The following is a 19,932-nucleotide window of genomic DNA, read 5'->3' as shown; positions in this document are numbered from 1 at the left end:
CAGAATTACAATGTCATCGGCGAACCTCAAAAATTTTATTTCTTCTCCATGGATTTTAATACCCACTCCGAACTTTTCTTTTGTTTCCTTTACTGCTTGCTCAATATACGGATTGAATAGCATTGGGGAGAGGCTACAACCCCGTCTCACTACCTTCCCAACCACTGCTTCCCTTTCATGTCCCTCGACTCTTATATCTGCCATCTGCTTTCTGTACAAATTGTAAGTAGCCTTTCGCTCCCTGTATTTTACCCCTGCCACCTTCAGAATTTGAAAGAGAGTATTCCAGTCAACATTGTCAAAAGCTTCTCTAAGTCTACAAATGCTAGAAACGTAGGTTTGCCTTTCCTTAATCTAGCTTCTAAGATAGGTCGTAGGGTCAGTATTGCCTCATGTGTTACAACATTTCTACGGAATCCAAACTGATCTTCCCCGAGGTCGGCTTCTACCAGTTTTTCCATTCGTCTGTAAAGAATTCGTATTAGTATTTTGCAGCTGTGACTTAGTAAACTGATAGTTCGTTAATTTTCACATCTGTCAACACCTGCTTTCCTTGGGATTGGAATTGTTATATTCTTCTTGAAGTCTGAGGGAATTTCGCCTGTCTCATACATCTTGCTCACCAGATGGTAGAGTTCTGTCAGGACTGGCTCTCCCAAGGCTGTCAGTAGTTCTAATGGAATGTTGTCTACTCCCGGGGCCTTGTTTCGACTTAGGTCTTTCGGTGCTCTGTCAAACTCTTCACGCAGTATCATATCTCCCATTTTTCTTCATCTACATCTTCTTCCATTTCCATAATACTGTCCTCAAGTACATCGCCCTTGTATAGACCCTCTATATTCTCCTTTCACCTTTCTGCTTTCCCTTCTTTCTTAGAACTGGGTTTCCTTCTGAGCTCTTGATTTTCATACAAGTGGTTCTCTTTTCTCCAAAGGTCTCTTTAATTTTCCTGTAGGCAGTATCTATCTTACCCCTCGTGAGATAAGCCTCTACATCCTTACATTTGTCCTCTAGCCATGCCTGCTTAACCATTTTGCACTTCCTGTCGATCTCATTTTTGAGACGTTTGTATTCCTTTCTGCCTGCTTCACTTACTGCATTTTTGTATTTTCTCCTTACATCAATTAAATTCAGTATGTCTTCTGTTACTCAAAGATTTCTAGTAGCCCTCGTCTTTTTACCTACTTGATCCTCTGCTTCCTTCACTATTTCATTCCTGAAAGCTACCCATTCTTCTTCTACTGTATTTCTTTCCCCCATTCCTGTCAATTGGTCCCTCATGCTCTCCCTGAAACTCTGTACAACCTCTGGTTTAGTCAGTTTATCCAGGTCCCATCTTCTTAAATTCCCACCTTTTTGCAGTTTCTTCAGTTTTAATCTACAGTTCATAACCAATAGATTGTGGTCAGAGTCCAAATCTGCCCCTGGAAATGTCTTACAATTTAAAACCTGGTTCCTAAATCTCTGTCTCTTCTTTCCTGATTCTTGAACCAAGTGTTAGCTATGATTAAGTTATGCTCTGTGCAAAATTCTACCAGACGGCTTCCTCTTTCATTTCTTAGCCCCAATCCATATTCACCTACTACGTTTCCTTCTCTTCCTTTCCCTACTGTCGAATTCCAGTCACCCATGACTATTAAATTTTCGTCTCCCTTCATTACCTGACTAATTTCTTTTATCTCATCATACATTTCATCAATTTCTTCATCATCTACAGAGCTAGTTGGCATATAAACTTGTACTACTGTAGGACGCGTGGGCTTCGTGTCTATCTTGGTCACAATAATGCGTTCACTATGCTGTTTGTAGTAGCTTACCCGCACTCCTATTTTTTTTATTCATTATGAAACCTACTCCTGCATTTCCCCTTATTTGATTTTGTATTTATAACCCTGTATTCTCCTGACCAAATGTCTTGTTCCTCCTGCCACCGAACTTCAGTAATTCCCACTATATCTAACTTTAACCTATCCATTTCCCTTTTTAAATTTTCTAACCTACCTGCCCGATTAAGGGATCTGACATTCCACGCTCCGATCCGTAGAACGCCAGTTTTCTTTCTCCTGATAACGATATCCTCTTGAGTAGTCCCCGCCCGGAGATCCGAATGGGGGACTATTTTACCTCCGAAATATTTTACCCAAGAGGACGCAATCATCATTTAATCATACAGTAAAGCTGCATGCCCTCGGGAAAAATTACGGCTGTAGTTTCCCCTTGCTTTCAGCCGTTCGCAGTACCACAACAGCAAGGCCGTTTTGGTTAGTGTTACAGGGCCAGATCAGTCAATCATCCAGACTGTTGTCCCTGCAACTACTGAAAAAGCTGCTGCCCCTCTTCGGAAACACACGTTTGTCTGGCCTCTCAACAGATACCCCTCCGTTGTGGTTGCACCTACGGTACGGCTATCTGTGTCGTTGACGCACGCAAGCCTCCCCACCACCGGCAAGGTCTAAGGTTCATGGGGGAAGCCTATGTGTCATTGCTTAAATGTAAATAAAATGGATATAATTGCAAATCTTTCTTTTTTATCTTATTTAACTACCCCATCAGTATATACTGTAAGGTAAGATGATTGTGCTCTAGTGGCTACACATATTATTATTATTACAAGTGTTCATTTTTTTCTGTAAAAGCCCGTTGCACACCAAAACCTGATGTAGTCAGTATCATGGCTGGGTGGGTGAAGAGTCAGGACTTTGTTGAAAGTGGTTGGTACTGTGATGGTGCAGAAGAAGACTGGAAGAAAAATAAGAAGAAGAAGAAAAATAGAATACTCCTCCCAGATAACGTAAGAGCAATTACTGTAGATCCATCCAACTGCAGTATGACAAATGTTCTCATGTCACTACTAACACACTTGGATGAAGTCCGTTTTGAGCATGCCCGTACATTTTCAGAAATTCTGTTTCAACCCAGGTTCCAGCTACTGCAAAAGATATTGCAGAGTGCCGATGGTGCGACATACACAACGTTCAATCAAACCAGTCAAATTCCCTCACCATAAAATGTAAAGCCAAACACAGTGTTCATATTTGATTATGTTGCTGTGGAAAACCAAGATCAAATTCTACGATATTTTTGTTTTGGCCATCATACGGGTATTGACGTATTTTATTTGAGTCAGACATATTCCAGAATCCTAAAACAGTTGGTGAGGGATAATGTAAATCTCATTATAGCCTTCAGACAAGACAATCTGAATCTAAAACACATTCGCCAGGCATATATAGGAACTAACATGTCATTCAGTAATTTTGTAAAGGTGTGTGCAGGTTGTGGTGAAACAAGTGCCGTGTCGTTTGAGAGATGCAGAGGCGAGCGAGTGTGGTGGGACTCGCGCCAGTTCGCTGCTAGTAGCGCCACGTCACCATAACGCGTCTGTGCGTAGCATGCAAGTATTTCACCATAATTAAGAATGAAATTAATAGTTTAAGTTGCTTTTTCAAACTTTGTCAACATATGCTTTAGTGTAATATTGTTTAAACTGTCAAGTATCAGATTGATTAGGTCAATGTTCTTACCTAAATACGTCGTTTCAAGAAAAAAAAGTGGTGTTAAATAATAACGCTATGAAGTCAGAAATTGGTCTAATATGCAGATGTATGTCAGAATTAACTGGTACAAGTCTCTACGTGATTAAAGCAATATTTTGATCAGAATCGACGTTCTTAAGAAGAATGGAAGGCGCTAAATATTAGACTTAGAAATGTGAAAATTTGTATGAAGCTTCAGCTCAACTTAAAAATAATAACTACGTGACCCCATTAAGCTACCTCTAATAGTTTTCGAGTAATTTAATGAAAACTAAATGTTGAACAAAAACTTCCTTATTTGTAGTAAATTAATTATCTGTTATATTCATGCTAGAAAGTTTTGGTTACAGCACGTGATGAACCATATTAAATAATACAGCTATAACAAGTTTTATGACACTGATGTTAATAACAGTAGTAGTAGCTTTATTCATCCGCAGATCTCTTATTACAAGGATATAGGACATGTCAAAGTATTTACAAATTTAGATCAATTTAAAATAAGCTAGTTCGCATACACATATATTTACAGACTTCTAGTTAGAGACAATCATTAGATTTACTCCTGGTATATAATACTTTTTTTACAAATAACTTATTAAATAATGTAATGCCACACTGTTCACTCATATCTCACCATCAGTCACTGCACGCACTATACACACATTGTTTCATAACACTTCACTCACTACGCACACACACACACACACACACACACACACACACACACACACACACACACACATACATACATACACATACACACCGGTGATCTCTGGGCCATATGTGTACCACCCTAACAAACTGAGTCAGCATCCCTCCATAATGAGTGAGATGTTGAGTTCAGAAAGAGGAAGAGGTGTTAGTATTGTGCTATACATAGCGTGCAGGTAAGTATTTCTAGAAAGGAAAAAAGAATGAAAAAAAACATAAAGTGAAGGTGTTACACTACTGGCCATTAAAATTGCTACACCAAGAAGAAATGCAAATGATAAACGGGTATTGATTGGACAAATATATTATACTAGAACTGACATGTGATTACATTTTCACGCAATTTGGGTGCATAGATCCTGAGAAATCAGTACCCAGAACAACCATCTCTGGCCGTAATAACGGCCTTGATACGCCTGGGCATTGAGTCAAACAGAGCTTGGATGGCGTGTACAGGTGCAGCTGCCCATGCAGCTTCAACACGATACCACAGTTCATCAAGAGTAGTGACTGTCGTATTGTGATGAGCCAGTTGCTCGGCCACCATTGACCAGACGTTTTCAGCTGGTGAGAGTTCTGGAGAATGTGCTGGCCAGGGCAATAGTCGAACATTTTCTGTATCCAGAAAGGCCGGTACAGGACTTGCAACATGCGGTCGTGCATTATCCTGCTGAAATGTAGCGTTTCGCAGGGATCGAATGAAGGGTAGAGCCACGGGTCGTAACACATCTGAAATGTAACGTCCACTGTTCAAAGTGCCGTCAATGCGAACAAGAGGTGACCGACACGTGTAACCAATGGTACCCCATACTATCACGCTGGGTGATACGCCAGTATGGCGATGACGAATACACGCTTCCAATGTGCGTTCACCGCGATGTCGCCAAACACGGATGCGACCATCATGATGCTGTAAACAGAATCTGGATTCATCCGAAAAAATGACGTTTTTGCCATTCGTGCACCCAGGTTCGTCGTTGAGTACACCACCACAGGCGCTCCTGTCTGTGATGCAGCGTCAAGGGTAACCGCAGCCATGGTCTCCGAGCTGATAGTCCACGCTGCTGCAAACGTCGTCGAACTGTTCGTGCAGATGGTTGTTGTCTTGCAAACGTCCCCATCTGTTGCCTCAGGGGTCGAGACGTGGCTGCTCGATCCGTTACAGCCATGCGAATAAGATGTCTGTCATTTTGACTGCTAGTGATACGAGGCCGTTGGGATCCAGCACGGCGTTCCGTATTACCCTCCTGAACCTACTGATTCCATATTCTGCTAACAGTCATTGGATCTCGACCAACGCGAGCAGCAATGTCACGATACGGTAAACCGCAATCGCGAAAGGCTACAATCCGACCTTTATCAAAGTCGGAAACGTGAAGGTACGCATTTCTCCTCCTTACACGAGGCATCACAACAACTTTTCACCAGGCAACGCCGGTCAACTCCTGTTTGTGATGAGAAATCGGTTGGGAACTTTCCTCATGTCAGCACGTTGTAGGTTTCGCCACCGGCGCCAACATTGTGTGAATGCTCTGAAAAGCTAATCATTTGCATATCACAGCATCTTCTTCCTGTCGGTTAAATTTCGCGTCTGTAGCACGTCACCTTCGTGGTGTAGCAATTTTAATGGACAGCAGTGTACTTTGAAAGGCTTTAAAAGCATGATTCAATCAGCCTCTCATACAATTTTCTTGGTTATGCCTTAGTTAACAAGTTCGGCAGAGTATCTTTTCTCTGCCTACATTTGCTAGTATCTACCATTTTCACATTTTCCGTACCAGGAAGGAACATCACGCTGGGAACCTTAATTTTTGTGTCTTTATTCTTACATTAATTAGAGCTGAGTGTCAGTACAACATATATCTATTACCACCTGTTCGAAACATGGATGCTCATTCATTTTGAATGAATGTGCGTATAATAACAACTGTATGCCACTAGACAAATTCAGGTGGAGGCTATAGGCTTAGCTTTGTAATAGCAGCTTGGGAACGCAGCTGAACATTGTTTTCCAGTAGTGTCAAGTCGGTGCGACTGCATCTCGCCAGACGCTGCCGCGCGTCCCGTAAGCCATGTGCGCCACCGCCGCTGGCCCGAAAAGTTCCGAACGCAACATTCCTCCAGTACCTGTCTCTGAGCGTTGTCCTACAGCGTCTGCAATTTTCTCTCCGACACAGTATGGCGACAAATTTTAAGTTGACAAAACTACTACCTTGTACACCAAAGAAGAGATTGATTCTTTGTAACGAGACATTTCTGTGTGTCCCTAGTTCACAATACCACTCGTAACTGGCCTACTACTGCTGCTGGAAAAATTTTCTGGGAAAGTGAACTTACAAATACCCTACAGCTCTAGTGTTTCAAACACACGCAGATCATGGTTCAATACACTCCAGCACAACTAACGGAAATTGCCTCACTGCTCTAATTACGCACCTTTGTTGTAGTTAAAAAACCACCACTCGTAAACAACCGATCGTGATGAAACACACACACATCAGAATCACATATACATTTTGCAAATCAAGAAATTAAATTTCTGCCACAAATAGATCGTAGCGTTAAACGTATCCGTGTCTTGTATGCACCGACATTTGGGAGCTGAAGTACCCTCCTCCACGCACTGTCCATAACCCTTGCACCGCTGACATAAGCACCGGCTGCACGTTTCTGCTACTGTATTGGTTACTTCTCTATAAGAGCCGCCCAGAGTGCGTCGCCTGGTCAACCAGAAGCCCCAGGGCGGTAACTCCCTTTTATCTCACAGCCCAGCGACCGCGGACCAGAAGTAGATGTCCTTTGATATTCGATAACCAGGAAACCACCGCTGCTCTCTCTCAAATGGCTGCTACCTGTTGTAACACGTGAACCACAAACCGGTAGACCACGGTGTTCCCCCCCCCCCCCCCCCCCCCCCACAGCCCTCCCCTCCTCCACTTCCCCTCCCCTCCCCCACTTATGAATTGCCGGGGAAAAGACTCAGTCTGTGCTGAGCTACTGGAGAGGGAGGATGTAAGGTATTTATTTACTTTATTTATTTTTGAGGGTGTTATCCTCCTGGATTCATTCCCGCTCAGGCTGCGGAGGTGAGCTGATCGCTACACGTTAAGCCCTCGCTCCCCAGGATGTATGGACGACGCGGAAAGGGAGGCAAAGCCGCCGCCCTGCTGCAATTGCTGGGCCTCGTGCTCGGCGCATCAGAAGGAGGGAATGCAAGAAGACGGCGGAGCGGAAGGAGCAGTGCTATCGCTGCCAAAAACTTGGTCATGTTGCCAAGTATTGTCGGAACCCAGTGGCGTTCCTTCGGTGTGCGGAAGCACACGATTCGCGCCACTAGACGAAGAAGGACGCCACACGCTGCTGCGCCAATTGTGGCGGCGCTCAAGAGGGGAATTACCGCGGCTGCAGCTACATCAATAACTGGAGTCGCGGTGATAAAGCTAGACGGAGACACAAGACCACCACAGCCGAGGCCGTTGCGTCTTCGCCACCCCCCGCCTCTGGCGGATCCGTGGTGGCCGATGACGCGGCTGTCCCACCGGACGCAGTCAGCGAGGCGTGCGCCAGGGTCCGCGCCGCCGCCGACGAAGAAATTGCTGCCCTCAAAACCGCAATGGCGAAATAGAGGGCAACACTCCGAGCCGAACTAGCCGAGGCTCAACAGCTGGTGCACAGTCTCCTTGATGCACTGGCCAGCCAGCCCCACCCAGCACAGAAGCAGGATGCTGACACGCAGACTGCCGCCCCCGTGGAATCTGTAGTAATACAGGAAGCCACGAGGGTGGAAACACAAGACGCAGCCGCACAGACAACCGTCGCGGCGAAGAACAAGGCAACCCAGGTCGTCATGGACAAGGCCCCTTGCCCCCCCTCCAAGACGCAGCTGCAGAAGATAGTGTCCATTGACTTGGACACTCTCAGGTCCTACAACGCCCGCCCTCCTCTCACGCCTGTCGAGTGGGAAGTTCTCGTTGCCTCGATAGAACAAGCCCAGAACGCAAGCAAATAACAAGGGGCGAGGACCGCCGAAGACGCCGAAGCCGCCAGCTGGGAGGATGTGACAGATCCTGAAGTGTCACAAGCAGACATATACAAGAAGAAGAAGAAGAAGGACAAGAAGAAGCACCCAGACGCCAGGAGGACTTAGAAGACTCTCCTCCTTACCGCGCCCGGCATCCATCATCATCACTGCCATCATCAACCACTCGCCCTGTCAGTCGCTGACTGGCAGTCCCAGGCGTCAATAGGACCAGTCAAGTAAAGGCCCCAGGTCGACGACGTGACCTACCGCCTGTCCCTGACCGGCAATCATTAGTACCTACTACGCACTACTGTCTCAGTTATTCCCAAACGTGCCAGCACACTTCAACCCGTAATAAGTGGAGTAAATGTCTAACGACAACAGACTCCTCCTTACCTTCCTCAAGAAGAGGAATTCAAGTGCGAAGCAGCAGCAGCAGCAGCAGCCTGCTGGATTGTCCTACAGCTGCCCCCACACTCTGCACCTCCTCGCCTCGACTTTCCACTGCCCCTGCCCCCTACTTTTTCCGACTGCGCATGCTTGAGTATATGTTCACCTTTTTGTGCGCCTTAGTCTACAATTCCGCTCGAAATTGACAGGAAACCGTCTACAGGCGCTTCCACTTTTTTCGATGACCAAGTCTGCAGCTGTGGCGGTTCTCAGACAGGTATGTGCTTGTAGGCCAAAGATTCACAATGTGGGTGGTCCACTGCCGACATTTTATCGACGATAACGATGTATGGGAACGTCACACAATATCTGATGCCCCTTGTGCAGCTTGCCCCAGAGTGCTCACCTTGGTGAATGGGGCTCAACTGACCTAGTTCGCAGAGGTCGTTCGGAATTCGTGGGAACGCAGCATTCCACACTCACTCACCTGTACTGACTGGTCTGCGGACAGATCAGGTGGTCTCTTTATTTATTATCCTACAGCAGCCCCCTCCAGCGTCTGACATACGTGCATCTTGCAAGTTTCTCGCTCACACATTTTGACGACAAACTTTAAGGTGATAAAATAACTACCTTGTACACCAAAGAAAACACTGATTCTTTGTAACACCACCAGGAAAGGGACATTGCTTTATGCCCTACACAACAATACCACTCGACAAACACACTACTTTTGAGGGTGTTATCTTACAGCTGTCTTCACACACCACCGCCTGCACCCACGTCCACCCCCGTGCCCCCTCTCTCCCGCCATACACGTGTTAACCTACCACACACCTGTTGTACTTGTCTATCGTGTGTAAAGTCGATAACTCACAGAAAACTTCCACTATGCTGACATGACAACTACAGAATGTCATTTCGGGTCAAATTTTAAGCTCTGAAACGTCTGTGTTATAAGCTGTTGTGTGACAGAAACTTTCAGTGTAACAGTCGTACCTAATGTCAACCTACATCTTACACGCTATCAGCTTTATATAAAACAGAATCGTGATGATAATGAAGCAGTGATGGTTCCGCGAGAACATATACAACCGATTTCTGTCAGTCTGACGGACAAATTGACGTATTTTGAGAGCGTTCAAAATTAATGTCTGTGGAAGTATTGTCATGCATGTAGGTATTACATGCACATCAGACACATGACTCATCAATACGGAACAGTGTCTTTCGTGCATGTCATAAAAAAAGAAAAAACAAAAAAAAGAACAGCCATTTTTACATTCGACAGTAAGCTACAATGCATATCTCTCTCTCCTCGTTATGCTGTAACATCCAACACAGTAAAACTATGAACTACATTAGCAGCACTCTGTCCTCCATTTCTTCGCTGAAACTATCTCCTAAGGATACTGAGAAAAATCCTAGACATCCTCTCTTCATGGCCATCCGTCCCTGCAATATTGCCTCTGATTTAATTTGGAAGTGACCAGAAGTAGGAGGGCTAACCGCTACATTCGACGTCTCATGATTGAACAGAGAGAGCTGAGTTCAACGTAATCAATATTTTGCGCTCGGAAAGAGCATAGCACGTGTTTTGAAACTTGCACAATCGACCGACGCTAGTGGTATAGACTGCTATTCTCATTTCAATACAGTAACTACTGTTCTGCGAAGACAGTTCCATACCAGTTTTACTTACGGCACCCATCCAAGTACACACGATGTCTAGCTGTGTGCACGCTGATGAAGTTAGCAGTCCCTACTGGCATATGGTAGATACGAGACTGAGACATTTGAGAGTGTTGCGGTGATACAAAAGACGGTTAAGAAGGAGATGAAGAAGAAACATATGGTTTATGCAGCATGGAGCTCTAGACAGCAGTTTGAAATATTTTACGTAAATCACTTGTGATATGAATCCTGAAATATTGTTCTACTGTTTGGAGTCCATACTAAGTAGAGAGAAATGATCATAGAACTTAAACACACAATCCTACACACCATGTTGCACTAACTCCATGAACAGAACACAGCCTGCTCCTCAACACATACACACACGCACACACACACACACACACACAAATACTGTCAAGGAAATATGTACACAGGTTTTGCAGTATCACACAAACCCCTGTCACTGACTTATAATCACTGCAGTTCAAATGGTTCTGAGCACTATGCGACTTAACTTCTGAGGTCATCAGTCGCCTAGAACTTAGAACTAATTAAACCTAACTAACCTAAGGACGTCACACCCATCCATGCCCGAGGCAGGATTCGAACCTGCGACCGTAGCGGTCACGCGGTTCCAGATTGAAGCGTCTACAACCGCACGGCCACACCGGCCGGCAATCACTGCAGTTATGAAACTGAAGACTCGATTCATGGACAGAGCACTTTGTAGATCAAACCATTCTGTAATTGTTATGACTGAATGTCGGTGATGGCCGAAACACATTCGTGGGTCAACAGGACCCTCGCACACCGCATGACCGGTTCGGGACGCTCAGAGCCGGCCCGGTTCTTAATCCGGAAATGTCCACTTATCTGCTAGGGCCCAAGACCGCCGGCTGCACTACGCAACGCCACACCGCAAGTCGTGGCCGACGAGCAGGTAACTTTACCTCGCTACATCGACTCTACTTTCTCTCGTCATTTTTAATGCATGTGTTGATGACCATAATTCCACATTCTCCATCCATCGTTCCACATTGACCGTCATTCAACTGCCTGGACGTCACACTTTGAACGATTGTTCAGACCTCATGTTATTATTACGATTCCAAATTCGCATACGATGTTCGATGCTATCAACACGTCTCATAATCTCAGTGGATGATTCTAGCTGTAAGTCCAAACAAAAACCTGATGAACAGTATTACGTTTCTTATTGGCCATCGTAGGAGGAAGTGTCTCGCAAAGTCAGCAACACAACAGTACCGCCCTTAACGTCGAGAAATGATCTGAAAGGACAACATGGAACAAGTGTCAGCATAGTTATCTGTGAGAAATTAAATTTACGCGTAAACCTCTATGAATATAAACCATTACCATTAAAACTGTACTCAGAACCTATATATTTAATAGTCATCTAACCTTACATAAGGTATAGAGGCATTACACGATTATCTGTCTCGGCCTAACCACATCACCTTACGCGTGGTGGTATTACAATTTGGAGCGATATGTGAGTGCTGGGAGAGAGTACAAATCAGTATCAATACAGGGTGAGTCAAAAAGCACTTTACAACTTTGGAATAATATAGAAATTTATTGAGATAACTTACAGAATCGGTAGATGTGTCATTTTGTGACAAACAAGATCAAGTTTGACTACCATTTGTGACGTGACAAACATCGCTCCCGTAGTCAATTTCTTCACATACTCTAGTTGCCTTGTTTATCTCACTTCATCACCGCTATCAGTCTATATTCAGATTTATGATTGTTTCATCAGTTTTATTAATAACTGGAGTACAGTCTTGTTTGTACACTGTAGTGTAATTTAAATCATGGGAAGTTAAGTTAGTACAGAATGACTATAATTAAACTTTCAAAACGCTGTAGAAATAACACCACTGATCAGAATGACGTCATATTGCAACGGAATGCTATGGGAGAAGGGGGAAACGTATGGCAGAAAAAAATAGCGTGAAAATTGATGAACAGATGGCGCTGTATGTGTCAGAATACGTAAATGAAGTCACCTGTCATACGCACGACCCATTGAAGTTGACCCGGGTACACGACTTTTCCTCCTTTCGTGTCTGCGACGTTCTCAATGCAGCATCGCATTCTGCTTAAAAGCTGTATTACAAGAATGATGACTGTGCGCTCGTCCCTCTGCAGAAGTTCCGGACACTGAAGGGCTTGAAAGAAGGCGTTGGTCCTATGACTGCCGTGGGTCTGGAGCAAATGCTTCGGAAATTTGAAAAGACTTTTTCTTTTGGTGTGCAACTTAGTAGAGGGAGGAAACGAATTGATTCGACGTCAGTGGAAGCAGTGGCCACAGCAGTGCAGGAGGAGGTGAGTGGTGGTGTGCAAACGTGTACTGCACGGAGAATTGCCCGAACATTGGGCATACTTGTGAGCACGGTGCGTAAAATCCTACGAAATATCCTTCTTTGCTATCCATTCAAAGTTACCCATGTACAAGAGTTGCTTCCTGTTGACCTGCCAGCAAGAGAGACCTTTGCTTTAGAATTTATTGCCCGCATGGAAGTGGACAATGATTGGCCGTGGAAGATTTTGTGGATAGACGAAGCCTACTTCCATCTACATCTACACCATTACTCTGCAATTCACATTTAAGGGCTTGGCAGAGGGTTCATCGAACCACAATCGTACTGTCTCCCTACCATTCCACTCCCGAACAGCGCGCGGGAAAAACGAACACCTAAACCTTTCTGTTCGAGCTCTGATTTCTCTTATTTTATTTTTATGATCATTCCTACCTATGTAGGTTGGGCTCAACAAAATATTTTCGCATTCGGAAGAGAAAGTTGGTGACTGAAATTTCGTAAATAGATCTCGCCGCGACGAAAAACGTCTTTGCTTTAATGACTTCCATCCCAACTCGCGTATCATATCTGCCACACTCTCTCCCCTATTACGTGATAATACAAAACTAGCTGCCCTGTTTTGCACCATTTCGATGTCCTCCGTCAATCCCACCTGGTAAGGATCCCACACCGCGCAGCAATATTATAACAGAGGACGAACGAGTGTAGTGTAAGCTGTCTCTTTAGTGGACTTGTTGCATCTTCTAAGTGTCCTGCCAATGAAACGCAACCTTTGGCTCGCCTTCCCCACAATATTATCTATGTGGTCTTTCCAACTGAAGTTGTTCGTAATTTTAACACCCAGGTACTTAGTTGAATTGACAGCCTTGAGAATTGTACTATTTATCGAGTAATCGAGTTCCAACGGATTTCTTTTGGAACTCATGTGGATCACCTCACACTTTTCGTTATTTAGCGTCAACTGCCACCTGCCACACCATACAGCAATCTTTTCTAAATCGCTTTGCAACTGATACTGGTCTTCGGATGACCTTACTAGACGGTAAATTACAGCACCACCTGCGAACAACCTAAGAGAACTGCTCAGATTGTCACCCAGGTCATTTATATAGATCAGGAACAGCAGAGGTCCCAGGACGCTTCCCTGGGGAACACCTGATATCACTTCAGTTTTACTCGATGATTTGCCGTCTATTACTACGAACTGCGACCTTCCTGACAGGAAATCACGAATCCAGTCGCACAACTGAGACGATACCCCATAGGCCCGCAGCTTGATTAGAAGTCGCTTGTGAGGAACAGTGTCAAAAGCTTTCCGGAAATCTAGAAATACGGAATCAACTTGAGATCCCCTGTCGATAGCGGCCATTACTTCGTACGAATAAAGAGCTAGCTGCGTTGCACAAGAACGATGTTTTCTGAAACCATGCTGATTACGTATCAATAGATCGTTCCGTTAGAGGTGATTCATAATGTTTGAATACAGTATATGCTCCAAAACCCTACTGCAAACCGACGTCAATGATATAGGTCTGTAGTTCGATGGATTACTCCTACTACCCTTCTTAAACACTGGTGCGACCTGCGCAATTTTCCAATCTGCAGGTACAGATCTATCGGTGAGTGAGCGGTTGTATATGGTTGCTAAGTAGGGAGCCATTGTATCAGCGTAATCTGAAAGGAACCTAATCGGTATACAATCTGGACCTGAAGACTTGCCCGTATCAAGCGATTTGAGTTGCTTCGCAACCCCTTAGGTATCTACCTCTAAGAAACTCATGCTAGCAGCTGTTCGTGTTTCAAATTCTGGAATATTCCATTCGTCTTCCCTGGTGAAGGAATTTCGGAAAACTGCGTTCAATAACTCCGCTTTAGCGGCACAGTCGTCGGTAACAGTACCGTCGGCACTGCGCAGCGAAGGTATTGACTGCGTCTTGCCGCTTGTGTACTTTACATACGACCAGAATTTCTTCGGATTTTCTACCAAATTTCGAGACAATGTTTCGTTCTGGAACCTATTAAAGGCATCTCGCCTTGAAGTCCGTGGCAAATTTCTCGTGTCTGTAAATTTTAGCCAAGCTTCGGGATTTCGCGTTCTTCTGAACTTCGCATGCTTTTTCCGTTGCCTCTGCAACAGCGTTCGGACCTGTTTTGTGTACCATGGGGGATCAGTTCCATCTCTTACCAATTTATGAGGTATGAATCTCTCAATTGCTGTTGCTACTATATCTTTGAATTTGAGCCACATCTCGTCTATATTTGCATAGTCAGTTCGGAAGGAATGGAGATTGTCTCTTAGGAAGGCTTCTAGTCACATTTTAACCGCTTTTTTAAATAAAATTATTTTGCATTTGTTTCTGGTGGATTTGGAAGAAACGGTATTGAGCCTAGCTATAACGACCTTGTGATCACTAATCCCTGTATCAGTCATGATGCTCTCTATTAGCTCTGGATTGTTTGTGGCTAAGAGGTCAAGTGTGTTTTCGCAACCATTTAAAATTCGCGTGGGTTCGTGGACTAACTGCTCGAAATAATTTTCGGAGAAAGCATTTAGGACAATCTCGGAAGATGTTTTCTGCCTACCACCGGTTTTGAACAAGTATTTTTGCCAACATATCGAGGGAAGGTTGAAGTCCCCACCAACTATAACCGTATGAGTGGGGTATTTATTTGTTACGAGACTCAAATTTTCACTGAACTGTTCAGCAACTGTATCATCGGACAGGATATGTCAATGCACAGAACTGTCGATTATGAGCAATGGAAAATCCTCTCGCAAATCAACCAGTACCACTCCATCCTGAAGAGGTCACTGTGTGGTGCGGGTTTACGGCATCATTTATCATAGGGCCATATTTTTTCGAAGAGATAGGTGCTTCCGGTCCTGTTACCTGTACCGTCGCTGGTAAGCGCTATGAGTGTCTTCTACGCAACCACGTAATTCCAGCTTTCCAACAGCGTGGATGTGTGGTTGAGATCATTTTTCTGCAAGATGGGGCACCTCCGCACATTGCAAATCCAGTTAAGCAGCTGCTGAAGCGCCATTTCGGAAACGCTAGAATTATCAGCCGCCATTTCCCTACAGTCTGGCCGTCCCGATCACCTGATCTTAATCCGTGTGACTTCTGGCTGTGGGGCTATCTGAAAGATGTTGTGTACAGTGTTCCGAATGCAAACGTAGCTGCATTGAGGGCACGCATTGCGCAACACATTCTGAACATGACCCCGGAAACGCTTCAATCAGTTGTGGAACATGCTGTTTCTCGATTTCAACTTGTTGCAGAAAACGGTGGACAGCATATTGAACACGTTTTGCTCCAGTCACACGCAAATTAATAATCCGATTTGATTTTGATAGATGCCTTTTATGCAGTTTTTGGCCTCAGGCAAATTAAAAACCGATGTGATTGATGCTTTTTATCTGGTTTTTAGCCTCGGGGCAATTAAAAACCGATTTTTCCCATCCGACGTGATATGACCCTACCATGGTGGATGGACTTAAGTAACTAACAGTATCACACGTGTACACCTGTGCACACTGAGTAGTACAGTTTGTTTAACGTAAAACATACACTTTAGGTATTGTTGTATGATTCATTTGTAGTCGACCACTATTAAATTACGATGCTTACAGCGCCATCTATTGCTACATTTTGTATCTATTTATTTTTCTTCTGCCATACGTTTTCCCCCTTCTCCAATAATATTCTGTTGCAATTTGACATCATTCTGACCAGCGGTGTTATTTCCACAGTGGTTTGAAAGTTTAACTTTAATTATAATCACCCTGTACATCAATTCTATAACTATTGTGGAAGATAATTGGGTAGGGACGTTTCTATAAATTGAATATTTCTGCATAACACACGAAGTTCTGAGAAGTCAGCACTCATAGGGGTGAGTGCTTGCCACAAAGTTTTTGCCCATTGTTCCTTTGTTATTTATAGGTATGGGTCATACATATGCGACAAATGTCGGAGGACGACGGTATCGTAGTTGGACATATAAGCAGTACCGCCTCACTTCTGGCGTAACTACAAGCACCAGAACGATGATGCGGAACCCAAGAGCAGAGAAGGCGGTGAGGAAGCGGCGGCCAATGGTGCGCAGAACTGCACCGCAAAAAAATGGCTCTGAGCACTATGGGACTCAACTGCTGAGGTCATTAGTCCCCTAGAACTTAGAACTAGTTAAACCTAACTAACCTAAGGACATCACAAACATCCATGCCCGAGGCAGGATTCGAACCTGCGACCGTAGCGGTCTTGCGGTTCCAGACTGCAGCGCCGTTAACCGCACGGCCACTTCGGCCGGCAACTGCACCGCACCACGCCTAGAGCGACATCTGGAAGAAGCGAATATAAGTGACGATCCTGCTAGCCTCGGCCGCTCAGATCGCGGACGCTAGTTATCAGTGACGTGTGTCAACTTGCCTGAACAGCTCACACATCAAGGACTCCAAATTATATTGCTTGTCGCCCGTTGTTGCGACTAAGTTAAGCACTGTCAATTTGCTTTCTAGAAATAAAACTGCTAATGTTATTTGTTTGAATTGTTGTATAGCATTCCGAGAACGCTGCATCCCTTAGGCACCCCATTAGCGACGAGTGGGCAAGACCCCACAAGTGGCGACGAGTCATCAACCGAACTGCGGGCCAAAGGGGCACTCCCATATTTTTGCAGGCGCCGTAATTCTCTCTTGTCTACTTCGCAGGAGCGCTCGCTTTGCTTTAACAGTTTGTTGTCGTTTTCGCTAATCAGTGTTTTCAGGCGGGCGTTGCAGAACATTTATTTGATTTTGTCGTTGTTTAGAATTCTTGCCTCGAATGTTTTTTGCATTGATGTCTTCCAGTATGACTCCCCCCACCTGTCCCGCCCCCTGCTCAGGCGCCACAGCCGCAAGCGTTAGATACAACACAGCCAATGCAGATGTTTTAAGTTTAAGATGACTCAGATTTCTACCCTGCTAAACACGGTGCAGCAGCTACTAGCCAACGCTGCGCGCCCGACAGAACAAGCACCGCCTACTACAGCTGCTATGCCACCTTTTCGGCAATTCAGTGAATAAGACGAAGAATGGCTCAAGTGGTTAGAACAGTTGGAGGCACATTTACTTACCTACAATGTTAACGCCACTCCGAGTTGAGGCGTAGCGCCGTATAACGATCCTGCCTTGGAGGCGGTTAAGTGGGAGATCTGTCTCCGAGCTGAATAGTGACAGATGGTGACGCGAGACTGGACGCGCACTAGTTTATGTATCAGCCGATAGAGGACAATATTGGACAGGGGACTGATTTAGTTTCGATTGTGCCCACTAGAGTGCTCTAAAGTAATAGAATGTTTTTCGTAAACTGTTCTAGTATTTTCATAAAGTGTTATTATGTCTTTTTGTGTATGTAAAATGCTATAAATGTGTTTTAGCAGTAGGAATGATGCGTGAGTGTGGTTTAAGGTTAATATGAAGATAATTGTTTAACGAGTTATGTAGTAGGATTTAGTGTGGGAACATTTCGAAGTAGTATGGATATGGACAAAGGAGTTTTGTAGAATAGATTTGTAAAGTAAGTTTATGGTAAAGGGAAAGTTAATTCAGGTATAAATAACAATAGTAAATAACTTTATGCATAAGCAAAACTTCAGCATATTAGATAATTACGTCGGTAAAAAGTGCAGTCGTTAGGTTTACTATTTTGCGATTAGTTATTGATGAAAAGCGCGGACTGACGCGGGAAAGTGTTGTTTTGCTATTGGTTGTTGAGTAAACTGACCAATGGTAAAGCAATATTCTTCGCGCGCCTTTCTCTGCTGGTAGAGGAGATTTAGAGTATTCTAGAGAAGTGTCGGAGCCTAGCCATGAAACAGTTCGGACGTGTGTAGTAGTAGTTCCGATGGAAACGATAAGTTGCCGGATCTAGCAGTGTTATATACATCAAAAGAATGGTAAAGTGACGGCATAATTATTGCGATGGGCGTGTAGAAATTTCAGAATTTTTAAGTGAATTTTGTGACGAGAAAAGACATATTCCGCGTGACGAATTGAGCAGGTCGGTGGCTAAAAACTATGACTGCATTTGGTACTGACAGACTTAATATTTGGCGAAAATTCTCAATCAAAAACAATCAGCATTTTTGTAGCTATTACGTTTTCGGGAAATGCAACACCATAAACTTGCTAACGTGAATGAAAGGGATTGTGAGTGACTGTGTTAAGGCTAGCATGGGCTTGGCAGTGATACTTGTTCACCTAAGTTTCAGAATATATTAATTGGGGACAAAATTTCTAACCTTTCATTTCGTGTGAAAACTTTCTCCCGAAACGTAGATTAGTGACTTCAATTGCAGCCTGGTTCACATCGAAGTACAGTGGGTTTCGCTCGGCTTTCCTACTGATGATCTGCTGAGACAATGTTCACAGGTAGGTGGAGGTTTGTCGTAAAGGGACGGAAAGAACCGCGCTGCCGCAGAGTGAACTGTCGTACGACCAAATAGTGACATCACTAACAAACTATTATGCTCAACAGGTGAATGTGGTAGCAGCTAGGTATCAATTCTTTAACTGCAAAAAACGGCCAGAACTAACTAATCGCGAGTGGATAACAGATTTGCAAGGTATGACAAGAAAATGCAAATTCAAAAGTGCTTGCGGTGCTTTATATTCAGATGTAATGTTGCGTGATGCGATCGTGTACAATGCACTGGATGTCAAAATCAGAGAACAATTTTAGAAACAGTCCGATCCATCATTTCAGCAGGTAGTGCAAATTCTAGATAGATACGATTCCGGTGCCTTGTCGGCTCATACATTTGAGCAGCCAGCCATTGTCGCGTTGAGTCCCTTCTTTGTGATCGCCCCATTTCGCACCGGCGGCTTGCTCTAGCTGACCTTCAACGCCGCGTGCACAGTTCGCTTAACAGGCGGCTACACAGGCGAACAGAATTAAGCCTTGTCCTCGCTGCTATACACGGCACAAACGCCAAGACTGCCCCTCCCGACACGCTCAGTAGGAAAGGACATGTGCAATCCGTATGTTTACAACGGAACAAACATAGGAATTCAGCCCACTCACAAAGCTCTCGTCGGAAGGCCCATGTCATTAATGTAGTATATTCCAATACTGCCACTAGCAAGCGTGCCGTTTTGTCTGTGATACGTCAATCAAATAAACTTTTTGTTCAGTTACTTATTTCTAGGAAACGTGTGGAATTTCAATTGGACACGCGTGCTTCTCTCACGTTGCTCAGTCGT

This window comes from Schistocerca americana, chromosome X, assembly GCF_021461395.2.
Source record: "Schistocerca americana isolate TAMUIC-IGC-003095 chromosome X, iqSchAmer2.1, whole genome shotgun sequence".
Classification (NCBI taxonomy): domain Eukaryota; kingdom Metazoa; phylum Arthropoda; class Insecta; order Orthoptera; family Acrididae; genus Schistocerca; species Schistocerca americana.
The sequence above is the reverse complement of the archived record's forward strand: the minus strand, read 5'-3'. Positions refer to the sequence as shown.